General features: G+C 46.6%; 1 pseudogene; it reads right to left on the bottom strand.

Moving 5' to 3' along the window:
- Positions 1 to 366: 366 nt before the first annotated feature.
- Positions 367 to 8,345, bottom strand: LOC144456388 (uncharacterized; annotated as a pseudogene).
- Positions 8,346 to 11,586: the final 3,241 nt, after the last annotated feature.

Raw genomic sequence — 11,586 nt, 5'->3', positions numbered from 1 at the left:
GCATGAAGAGATCCCAGGTCCCCTGGAAGGTCTAAGATCCGGAGTCTGGGTTCCCGTCAAATCCACGTCCAAAATCCACGTCCACAGACATCTGGGAAGGAAGGGGCTGGGTTACATTTGGCCCCTCATAGCCCACGATTCCAAGGACTCCTCCCTCCACCTATGGGACGGTAGCAGGCAGTGGAAATATTGGAAATTGAGGCCTTAGAGAGGGGGAGTTCTTGCCCAGTCACATAGGTCGTAGTGACAAAGCCAGGATTCCAACCCAGTTCTCGGCCTGCAGCAGTCTGACTGGTTCTGCTTTCAATTGCATCATTTTGCCTCCTCGGGCACGCATCGCTCCGTCCCTCAGGATCTCCCCCTTCCCTAGCAGCCATGCGGATGCCGGGGGGTTGGGGTGGGAAGTGGGGCTGCTCTGGAGCTGTCCCCTGGAAGAGCGAGGAGGGAAGAGGAAAGGGCAGCGGATCCCACCTTGTTGCTTTCACTCAGGACACTCAGTCCTTGCAGTGCTGTCTCCTGGCCGAGGAGGGTCAAAGCGAAGTGAACACAGTTGCTGTGGGTCGGGTGATAAGGCAGCTCGTCTGCGTTCATGGCCTCCTGCACCTTCTGCTTCAGTGCCTTGCGGTCCACGCCGCCCTTCCTCCAAAGAACTCGCCAAAGCGAGCGAGAGCGTAGCGGCTGCCGTCGGCCCTGCTTGGACACTGTGCCCTCCCAGGGCCCCATAAAAGCCTGGGGCCCTGGGGGAGGCCTGCCTGGGGGGAGGAAGGGAGGCAGGGAAAGATGTCGTTTGTGTGGCTGAGCCAAGCCGTCTTGTTTCCAACTCGAGTTACCTTTAATCAGTAACACCTTCCAATGCTGCCACTTGTCATCCTCAATTCAGTTAGGCATCATTGGGATTTGCCATCAAGCTCCAGCCTTGTCACTTCCCAAGCCCCATTCCTACTCTGCATCACCATCCCTCACCCTCACCAACCCTGTCGTTTCCCCAAGCTACATCCCCATCACCCCTCATCATCCTCACCTTCTGTCCTCCACAATCTCTCCCATCCCTCAAACTTCATCCCTATCCTTCTATCACCTCTAATCTTCGTTCATCCTCAACTTCTACCAACCCTGTTACTCCCCCAAATCCTGCCATCCCTTTAAGCTTTCCTCAAACCTTATCCCTTACAAAACCCCCATTCCCCTGCCCACCTCCTCATCCCTGTCCCACTCCCCCTCATTATGCGCATCCATCACCCCCAATTCCCATTATCCCCCTAAACTTTATCCATGTAAACTTCGTGAAAGTAGGGACCTTTTCATTTTGTCTTTGTATCCCTCATGCCTAGAATAGTGCCTTGCATACAACAGGTGCTTAATAAATGCACATTGAGTTGAATTTCCCTCTCCCATCCTCACCCAACTCTCATTTACCCAAATTCCACCCTATCTCCTCCATTCCCCCTTACCAGCCTTATTCCCATCTCCATCCTCCCCTAAAATCCATCCTCAAACACCATCTCCTTCCTTTGTTCTCTCCCAACCTCTGTTCTTCTTTCAAACGTATTTCCCATCTCAATAACCTCCAGATGTCTCTTCCTGTTAACACTCAGCATCTCAGTCCCACCTCTTTCTTGTCACTCCTAACTTCCTTATGACTCCCTCTTCACCCTCTTCTGACCTGCCTATGCCTCATTTCTCCCTCTCATACATTCTTCATCAGTCCTGCACTATTTATAGTCTATGTACTTAGCTCTGATTCACACATTGCCCTGTTTGTTTTTGCATGTGTGAGTTTTCTTTTCCAGAGAGAGACTGGGATTCCTACAAAGACAGCACCAAGCCCAGTGTGTGGCATAAAGTAAGCACTTAATAGATGCTTGTAGAATTGAATTGTTGGGGTGGGGGTGGGGTTTCTCCTTAGAACAGGGCTAAGCACATATATTCAATTGTTCACTCATTTTTCACTCATTTTTCAGTCATGTACAACTCTTTGTCCCCCCATTTGGGGTTTTCTTGGCAAAGATACTAGAATGGTTTGCCATTTTACAGATGAGAAAACTGAGGCAAACAGGGCTAAATGACCCGCATGGGGTCACACAGCTAGTAAGTGTCTGTGGCCAGATTTTAACTCATGAAGATGAGTCTTCCTGACTCCAGGCCTCATACTTTAACCACTATAACTCCTAGGTGCCTTGGCCTAGCCACCTAGTACTCAAAGTAACTAAATTGGGTTTGAATTCTTCCCTAAGCAACAAGTTGGACTTTTGGGGACCACATGCCGTATGTATGTATGTATGTATGTATGTATGTATGTATGTGTGTATATATATATATATATATGTGTGTGTGTGTGTGTATAAATTAAATAAACAGAGTTGTATATAAGATTCACAACCCTCTCTTTCTTTGAAAGATTCAGTCTCCCTTCCAAGCTCTAAACTAGCCGACTGAGGTATCACTCAGCCAGACTGAGCTCCTCTGTGGCACTCACCTTCAAAGTGGATGATTTCCCCACGTCCACAGTACACGCCTATGTGGGCCCCCAGCCATCACCCTGCAAGTGACGTTAACCGAAACAAGAAGAGGTCTCCAGGTTCTGGCTCATTCTCTTCCAGTTCCACAGCCTCAAAATGTTGACCCAAGAAGGCCTCATACAGGAAGAACTGGGCAGTGCTGAGAGCACCAGACAGGACCTGGGTAGAAACAAGGCCCTGCCTTCCTCTTGAACCTAGGCCTGTCCCTAGGGATGGGACTTCCCCTGTGTGGCTCAGCCCTAGAGCCAGGAGGAATGGTCCAGAGTGGAGGCAGAATAGACTTCAGAAAGGTATAATCAAAGGTAAAGCCCCCAGTTCCTCCTCTGTTGAAACCTCAAATTCCCTGGGCATCAGTAAGGAAATCCGAACTTTGTAGGATCCCCTCCCCTCATTCATTCTTATGAGCCACCCCAACCCCAACTCCCATCTCTAGTTCCCCTTTCACCACCCATCTAGCCCTGGTCAAGGCTTCCTTCCCCAGGATTCTATCTCCTTTCCACTCCTCTTCACATCTCCATGTCTTGTGGTTTTCCTCATCTCTAGTCCCCAGTCCCCACATCCCCATCTCCAGGCCTCTTTTCCTTTTGCCTCCATCCTGGATTCCTCGTCTCCCCATCTTCAAGCTCCTCTCTTTTCCCTCCTCCCTCCACCAGTCTTGCCATTCTTTGGAGGTAGAATGAAGTGGTCAGTCCAACTTCCAATACCTTGTTTGAAGAGAATATCTAAATGGAGAGGAATATCTGTGGCAGAATGAGAGCAGCCTGGATGGGTGATGGGGATGGGGAAGTAGGGAAAGGAAGGCTTCCTAGGGTGGGAAAGTGTAGTATCTGGGGTAAAGGGAAAAAAAAATAAGTGACTGGATGGGGAATAGCTTTGTGAGCCCCTAAGGACAAGGGTGGCCAGGAAGAAGAAAGAGGCTATGTATATCCTCAGCTCTGATTTCTCTTCAGCATCCACAGTAAACTGGATGTTGGAATACACTAATGAGGAAAAACATTTCTTGAAGGCTCCATTCCAGTCTCACCTCCTTCATGAAGCCTTCCTTTGTTGCAAACCAGATTGATCCTCTACCCTTACTTCGGTTATATATAGCCTTTTTTTTTAACTGTGTAATAGTTTTCTTTTCTCATCTAGACCATGAGCTCCCTGGGGTGGTGAATATACCTCCTATTCTACTGTCTGTCCAGTGCCTAGTACCGGACATGATAGAAAGGGCAGAAGGGTGTGTGTGTGTGTGTGTGGTGTGTGTGTGTGTGTGTGTGTGTGTCTGATGGTTGATTGCTTCCTCTGCCCAGGGCTGGAGTTCTCTATCTGGGCACTCTCAAGGCATACTAAATCTGGTTACCACAATGTGTCTTTAGGCATTCATCCCCTTGAACTGTCCATGCTCTCCCTTTAGATGGCCTTGAACATGCTAATAGCTGGAAAACTGAGTATAATGACAATGACCACATTTCTCTGAGACACAGGCTTCTTTGTTCCTCCCTACCTTCATTCCATCCCCTCCCTTTATTCTGCTTTTATTGGTACCTCCCACCCTGTATTGAAAAGCAGAACTCTGTCTCCTGTGTGTATATTATGTGTATGTGGTAGGGGGAGGAGGGGAAAGAGAATGATAGCAGCTGCCCTACAACAGAAGAATAATTAAATTCGATTGAGTTATCTGGGTCAGCAGGGCGGGATTACTCCCCATGACCAGCACCAGGAGACCTGTGGGACTGGCCAGCTGCTGGAGGTTGTTAAGGGAGACCTGAATTAGGCTGTGACCTAGCACTGTCACAGGGGGAGGGCACGAGACTAGATCATCCCAGGCAAGCTCAGACTCTTACTCAGACAGTAGGGAGGAGGTGAAAAGCTGAGGAAATCCTTGGGATGATTGTTACTTACCTGGGATGGAAAACTCATCCGGAGGGAAAAGAAAAGCCCAAAGTTAGTGGTTGCTAAGAATATCTGTTGTCTTACTGCAAAATGACTCTTTCTATATTGAATTTCACATTGGACAGAAGTCTTCACTGGAGTTAATGTTATCTCTCCTCATGATTTAAATTTGTTTCCTCCTACCAGTTCCACAGAATAAATGGAGAATTGGAGCCCGCTGGGTAGGTGAAACCCAAAGGCCTTTGTCCCCAGGATATTTTTTCCATACATATTGTATGGTTCTGAACCTGGCACTGTATTAGGGGAAAAGGTATGTGGAGGGAGGGAGGGTAATAACAATAATAAAAGTAATAATAACAACCAACACAGCACATTAAGATGTGCAAAACACTTTACATTTATTATCTTGTTTGATCTCAAAACAACCTTGTCAGGTAGGTGCTATTATTATTCCCATTTTACAGATGAGGAAACTGAAGCAAACAAGTTAAGTGATTTAGTTAAGTCACTTGCCCAGTGTCTAAGGCAGGATGCAAGCTCCAAGCCCAATGCTTTATCTTCATTCCTTCCTTCCCTACTGCCTATAAACATTCCTATGTCCCCCTCAATCTCAAAAAGCCTTCAATTAATCCTTTCATTTCTGCTAACTATTGTCCTAGATCTCTTTTGCCCTTTGTGGCTAAACTTTTTGAGAAGCCTATCTGCAATAGGTGCCTCCACTTTCTCTCCTCTCACACTCTTATTAACCCTTCATAGTCTGGCTTCTGACCTTATCATTCCATGAAATTGCTCCCTCCAAAGTTGCTAATGATCTCTTAGCTGACAAATCCAATGATCTTTTCTCAATCCTCATTCTTCTTGACCTCCCTTTAGCCTTTGACACTGCCGATCACCCTTTCCTCTTTTTTTGGGGGGGGGCAATTGGGGTTAAGTGACTTGCCCAGGGTCACACAGATAGTAAATGAGACCACATTTGAACTCAGATCCTCCTGACTCTGGGGCTGCTGCTCTATCCACTGCACCATCTAGTTGGCCCCTTAATACTCTCTTCTCTCTGGGCTGTTGGGACATCACTCTCTCCTAGTTCTTCTACGTTATCAGGAAGCTCCTCTTTGGTCTGCTTTGCTGGATCCCCATCCTGTTCATGACCTCTGACCATAGGGCATCCCTCAGGACTTATCCCTCTATACTACATTCACTTGGTCATCTCATCAGTTTCTAAAAATTTAATTATCATCTCATGCTAATGATTCTTCAGTCTATCTGTCTTAGCTTACCCTCTCTGCCGACCTCCAGTCTTGCATTTCCAGTTGCCTTTCAGACATCTTGAACTGGATGTCCAGTAGAACTCAACATGTCCAAAACCGAACTTGTTATCTTCCCCCCTAAACTCTCCCCACTCCTGAACTTCAAGGGCACCACCATCTCCCCAGTTCTCCAGGCTAGCAACCTAGGTATCATCCTTGACTCCTCGCTATCTTTCACACCCTCCCCATATCCAGTCTATTCCCAAGGCCGGTTGATTTCACCTTTGCAACATCTCTGGAACATGGACCCTTCTCTCCTCCGACCCTGCCACCCCTCTAGTTTTGCTTTGTTTTTTCGGTAAGGCAAGTGAGGTTAAGTGATTTGCGCAGGGTCATATGGCTATTAAGTATCAAGTGTCTGAGGCTGGATTTGAACTCAGGTCCTCCTGACTCCAGGGCTGGTGCTCTATCCACTGCACCACCTCGATGCCCCGTTTCCACCCGTCGAGTGCAGGCTCTCATCACCTCATGCCTTGATGATTGCAATAGCTTTCTGGTGGATCTGCCTGCCCAAGTCTCTGCCCATTCCAAGCCATCATCCATTCAGTCACCAAAGTGATTTTCCTAAAGCACAGGTCTGATCATGTCCCGCCCTGTCACTTCATGCCCTCCCTAACACAAAGGCAACTTTACTTGTATCACATACACAGGCTTACACACCTGTGCATACACTTTGCTAACTGGGGTGTACTGCTTAGGCAAATGTTAAACAACCAGCTCTCTGGGTGGAAAAAAGGTATAAACAGAGAACTTTAAAGTCAATCAGCAAAACAATAAATCGAGCTTTGATTTATGGCATTTGCTAAATTTCAAGATGCAAATTCTCACACCAAAAAATTTAAGAATTGGATCTTTTGGGTGCCTTTGAATGGACTCCAGCACAATCCTGCTTTCTAACCAATGGAGTGGTTCTAACCTGCCTCCCCTTCAATAAACTCCCCTGGCTCCCTATTGCTTCCAGGATTAAATATAAAATTTTCCCATTGGTGTTCAAAGCCTTTCATAACCCAGGCGCTCCTTTCACTTTTCTGATTTTCTCATACTTTTTTCTCTTCCATGTACTCTGCCTCAGTGACACTGGCCTCCTGGTTGTCCCCTGAACAATCTCTTGGTTCCAGGCATCTTCTCTGGCTGTCCCCCCATCCCTAGAATGCTTTCCCCCCCCTTACCTCTGCCTCTTCACTTCCCTGGCGTCCTTCAAGTCCCAACTAAAATTCCACCTTCTACAGGAAGTTTTTCCCAATTCCTCTTAATTCTAGTACCTTCCCTCTGTTAATTATTTCCTGTTTATCTTGTATCTAGCTTGTTTGTACATACATAGTTGTTTGTTTCTGTTTCCGCCGTTAGGTTGTAAGTTCCTTTGAGGGCCACGACTGTCTTCTGCCTCTTTTTGTATCCCTAGGCTTAGCACAGTGCCTGGCCCATAGCAGGTACTTGACAAATGCTCATTGACTAACTTACTACTTAACTTTCTACTTTTACTGGGTTAGAAGCAAGACTGTGCTGGAGTCAATTCAAACCCATCCAAGAGATCCAATTCTTAAATCTTCGATGTGAGAATTTGCACCTTGGAATTTGGCAAATGCCATAAACCAAGGCTTCATGTATTGTTTTGCTGATTGTTCAAACTTTAAAGTGTGCATTCATTCCTACTCCACCCCATGCCCCTGTCATCTGCACCGAGAGCTGGTTGTTAAACATTTACCTAATAAGTACACTCCTGATTAGGAATGTGTATGCACAGGTATGTAAGAGTGTGCACATAATACAAGTGAATTTGCCTTTGCGTCAAGGAGGGTGAGAGGTGAAAAACCAGTGAGTTCTGAATCAGAAGTTGAGTGGAAGTTCCTTGGTAGTTTGGCGAATCATATGAGCTTGGGCAAGTCCTTTCCCCGTCTCTGACGCGAAGATAATAAAACTGTTGTCTTTATCGATCGGGTGAAGTTATTGGAAGAAAATAAGACAATATGGATGGGAATCTCCTCTGGTATGCATGTATAAGAGGCAGCATAGTACTGTGAAGAGAGTTCTCAACTTCAAGTCGGGAAAACTTAGGTCTAAATCTGGCCTCAGGCACCTCGGGGCTTTGTGACTCTGGGCAAACCACTTAACCTCTCTGAGCCTCAGTTTCCTCATCTGTAAAATGGGGATAATAACAGCACCTACCTCCCACAGTTGTTGAGAGGACTAAATTAGGTAAAGGGGGTGAAATACCTAGCCAACCTTAAGGCCATCTCTTATTATTTGTCTGTGTCCACGAAGTTAAAAGGCACGGCTTCTGGATTCAGCTCAACCATGTAAATAGGTATGTGACCTTGGGGGAGTCATTTCCCTTGTCTAGAATACAATCAATAATACTTGTGCCACCTCCCTTGAAGGGCTGTGGTGATGATCAAATGAATAGCCACTATCACGTGCCTGAACACTTTACTGAGTCATAGTAACTTTGAGTTCATATTAAGTTGTCTCTGATGCCTCATGCCAGAGTGGGGGCCACAACTCTCGAAGGCTGTGCCAGAAGCTGTGTGAGATCCTGAAGCCAGGTTGTTTTCCCAGAGCAATCCAGCTAAGCTGGTCACTCACCGGAAGCGTGACCACTTCTGAAACCATAGATAGCTGCCGGCTGTGGCGGGGGTATCATCTATGCTAACACCAAGAAATCCCAGGCTAGGAAAGCTCCTCTGTCACCACTGGTGGTGTTACTGTCCCCATGTACCTACTGTATTCCTTCTGTGTCTCCCCTCTCTGGGGAAGGGAAGCTGGGCAAGGTCGATTCATTCAGCCTTCGGCAGAGATTAGAAGAGAGGGCTGCAGTGAGTACAAGGTGTCCCAAGAGGGAAGGAGGGGTCAGAGAGAGGCTTGTTTCATCCAAACTGGTCTGGCTGGTTCAGAGGGGCCAAACAATGGGCCCACATAGGGCACTGGTGCTCCTTCACATGGAGCTTCACCCCCTCCCCAGCATCACAAGATCACAGAGGGAAGGGAGGGGGGAGGTTCATGAGAAGTCATGCCTTCCCTCTCATAGCCTCTGGGACCCTTCATCCTCTGGAGGCCCTTAGATTGTGTCTATGCTGAGCAGCCTGTGCCCCTGAGTGACCCTCAGACTGTGTCCAGAGGTGGAATAAGAAGGCAAGGAGAGAGCCACGTCAGCATTCGTGTGAAACCCAACCGTCCCTCCTAGATCTAGATTCAATATCTCTGTCTCTCTTTCTCTCTGTGTCTCTGTCTGAGTGTCTTCTTCTGTCTTTGTCTCTTTCTCTCTGTCTCTGTCTCTCTCTCTCAATTTCTGTCTCCCTGTCTCTCCCCCCACCCCCACAGTGGAACTAGACTATTAGATGCAGAAGTGTGTGAACTTATTTTTTTAAAAATTTATAACTGTATAACTGGTTTCCTTTATAATCCTATGGATTTCATTTTGTTAATTTAAATTAATTTATTATTTATTCTTTGATCGTGGGAAGGGATCAATAGGCTTCATTAGACTACCAAAGGGGTCCAGGAGATCAAAAGAAAAAGGTAAGAACCTTGCAGAAGATCTCTAAAGTCTCTTAGAGCTCTAACTTTCTCCAAATCTAACCCCTTTTCACAAGGAACTCTAATACTTCCTACCCGTACGGCCTTGGGCAAGTCACTTCATTTTCCTGGGCTCAGTTCCTTCAATTCTACAATAAAGATATTAGGCTAGATGGCCTCCGAGGTCACTCCCACCCGCAGAGCTTTGATTCTATGCCTTTAGGTAATATTTTTAAGCACTTAGCACAGTGCCTGGCACACAGGAGGTGTTTAATAAATGCTTGCTCCCTTCCTTTGCGTTTCAGAGTTGGGCCCATTGCAACTACTGCGGCCACCACGGGTGCCCTGATCTCCCTCTCTCCTGATACCTGATTTCTGATTTAGCTTCAGCCCTGTTTCACCTCTTCCCCTCCAAAAACAAATAAACAAAAAACTACTTATAAGCTAAGGGGGATCAAGGGAAAAAAGAGGAATGAGTTTTCAGAGCACATCTTTCTGATGCACGCAATTTTGACCTGGTCACAGCAATGGTTAACTGAGAGCTTAGGGTTCTTTCAAATCTGTCTCAGCTAAAGCTCAGAAGAAAAAAATATGGGAGTGAGGGAGTGAGGATCAGTATTCCCCCATTGCCAGCAATGGTCCCAACTCCTGGACTTGAGAAGAGGTGGTGGAGTTAGAACAAAAAAGTAGAAAACGTTGGCGGAATAATAATAGCTAGAATTTACATAGTACTTCAAAACTTGTGAAGCAATTTGCATTGATAATCTCATTTGATTCTCACAAAAACCTTGTCAGGTAGGTGCTATTATCACCCTTGTTTTATAGGTGAGGAAACTGAGGCTTAGAGAGATTAAGTGAGTGACCCAAGGTCATTTTACTGCACTTATAGCTAGTAAGTGTAGTAAGACAGGATTCAGAGCCAGGCCTTCCTAACAAGTCCAACACTCTAACCACTGCACCACCTGGCTGCCTCATGAAGGAAGAGTCAAGGCCAGTTTGCCTCTTCTTCATGGGCTGTCTTTTCCACCTCTGCACATGCTATGTTCTTTGCTCAAGGATGGAGGAGGTTTTTCCTAAGATGTCTCTTTGCCCTCTTTTATTGCCTTCTCCACGTACTGTAGAGAAATACCTGGTTCATTAAATCTTCAGTGGATAGCCCTGGTCATTTCAGCTAGGGAGCCAGCTGACTCTCCCCATTTTAAGGGGAAGAAAAGGTAGCATCACCACAAAGGAATGCAACAGGAACGATAATGCTAACACCAGAAGTTTCTGGGCTCCATCACCTGTTACCCTGTCTGCCACTCAATGATTCTCCCTGCTCCTCCCTGCCCCCAAACCTCATGCAGTAGCTCACCCACTACTTCTGCCACCTTAGTTTAGGCCCCCATTCTTTCATTTCAGGGGTTCTATCCCTAAATGATTCCTGAATGCACTATCACCTCCCCTTCTCAGAACCATCACAGACTCACGTTGAGTGTTTCTCCAGAGTCAAAATTACTCAGACCAGTCTGCTCCAGGCGGGATCCCAGCAAATAGGGGCAGAGCATGGGGATGGCAAGAGCAGGGCTGAGCCTGGGAGTGATCCTTACAGAAACCCCCCGACCCCACAGAGTTACATCCTAGTTATCCCACTCTTCTCCAACCTCCTAACCCTGGCAGCCCCCTTTTCCACCCCGGCATTGTCTTCAAACTTGTCCAAGCCTTGCAGAAGACCTGTCTGGTTAACAGGGAGCTGAAGCCAGAGCCAAGCTGGGGCTGATGTCCTGAGTATCTGGAATGTCTGAGTATGAAGCCAGATTCACTAAGGATACAGAAGATAAGAGGACGAACCAGGAAAGCCCAGGGCCATGTTCATACAAATTCATTGCCCATCAGAGGGAAAAGTCAACATGAGAAAGCTAAGCCAAGTGTGAAACTTTGACCTGACTAAAGGCTGGCCTCCACAGCATCTACCTCCTCGGCAGCCCTGTAAGAATATGGAGGGCTGCAGGCAGAGCCTCTGATCTTCCTCTGGGGAAGGCTGAGTGACCAAGGGATTTCTGGGGCTGATAGATAGATAATAGCCTTCATGACTCGCTCTTCATTCATCCTCCTTCTCTTTGTCCTTACTCATCAGTTGCCCAATCCTACCTATTTTATCTAAACCGAGGATTATTAACCTGAGTTTGATGAACTTGTTTTTAAAAAAAATATTTTATAACTCTTTCAATATAAGTAGTTTCTTTTATAACCCCAGGTCTTATATTGTATGCTTTTAAAGACGTTATTCTGAGCTCATAGGCTTCACCAGACTGACAGAAGAAAGGTTCAAGAGCTTGTGACAAGACAATCTCTCTCCCAATATCTCACCCACTATTGCTGCCACCTTA

Source organism: Phascolarctos cinereus, unplaced genomic scaffold, assembly GCF_003287225.1.
Source record: "Phascolarctos cinereus isolate Bilbo 61053 unplaced genomic scaffold, phaCin_HiC Scaffold_3;HRSCAF=262, whole genome shotgun sequence".
NCBI classification, from domain to species: Eukaryota; Metazoa; Chordata; class Mammalia; order Diprotodontia; family Phascolarctidae; genus Phascolarctos; species Phascolarctos cinereus.
The sequence above is the reverse complement of the archived record's forward strand: the minus strand, read 5'-3'. Positions and strand labels throughout refer to the sequence as shown.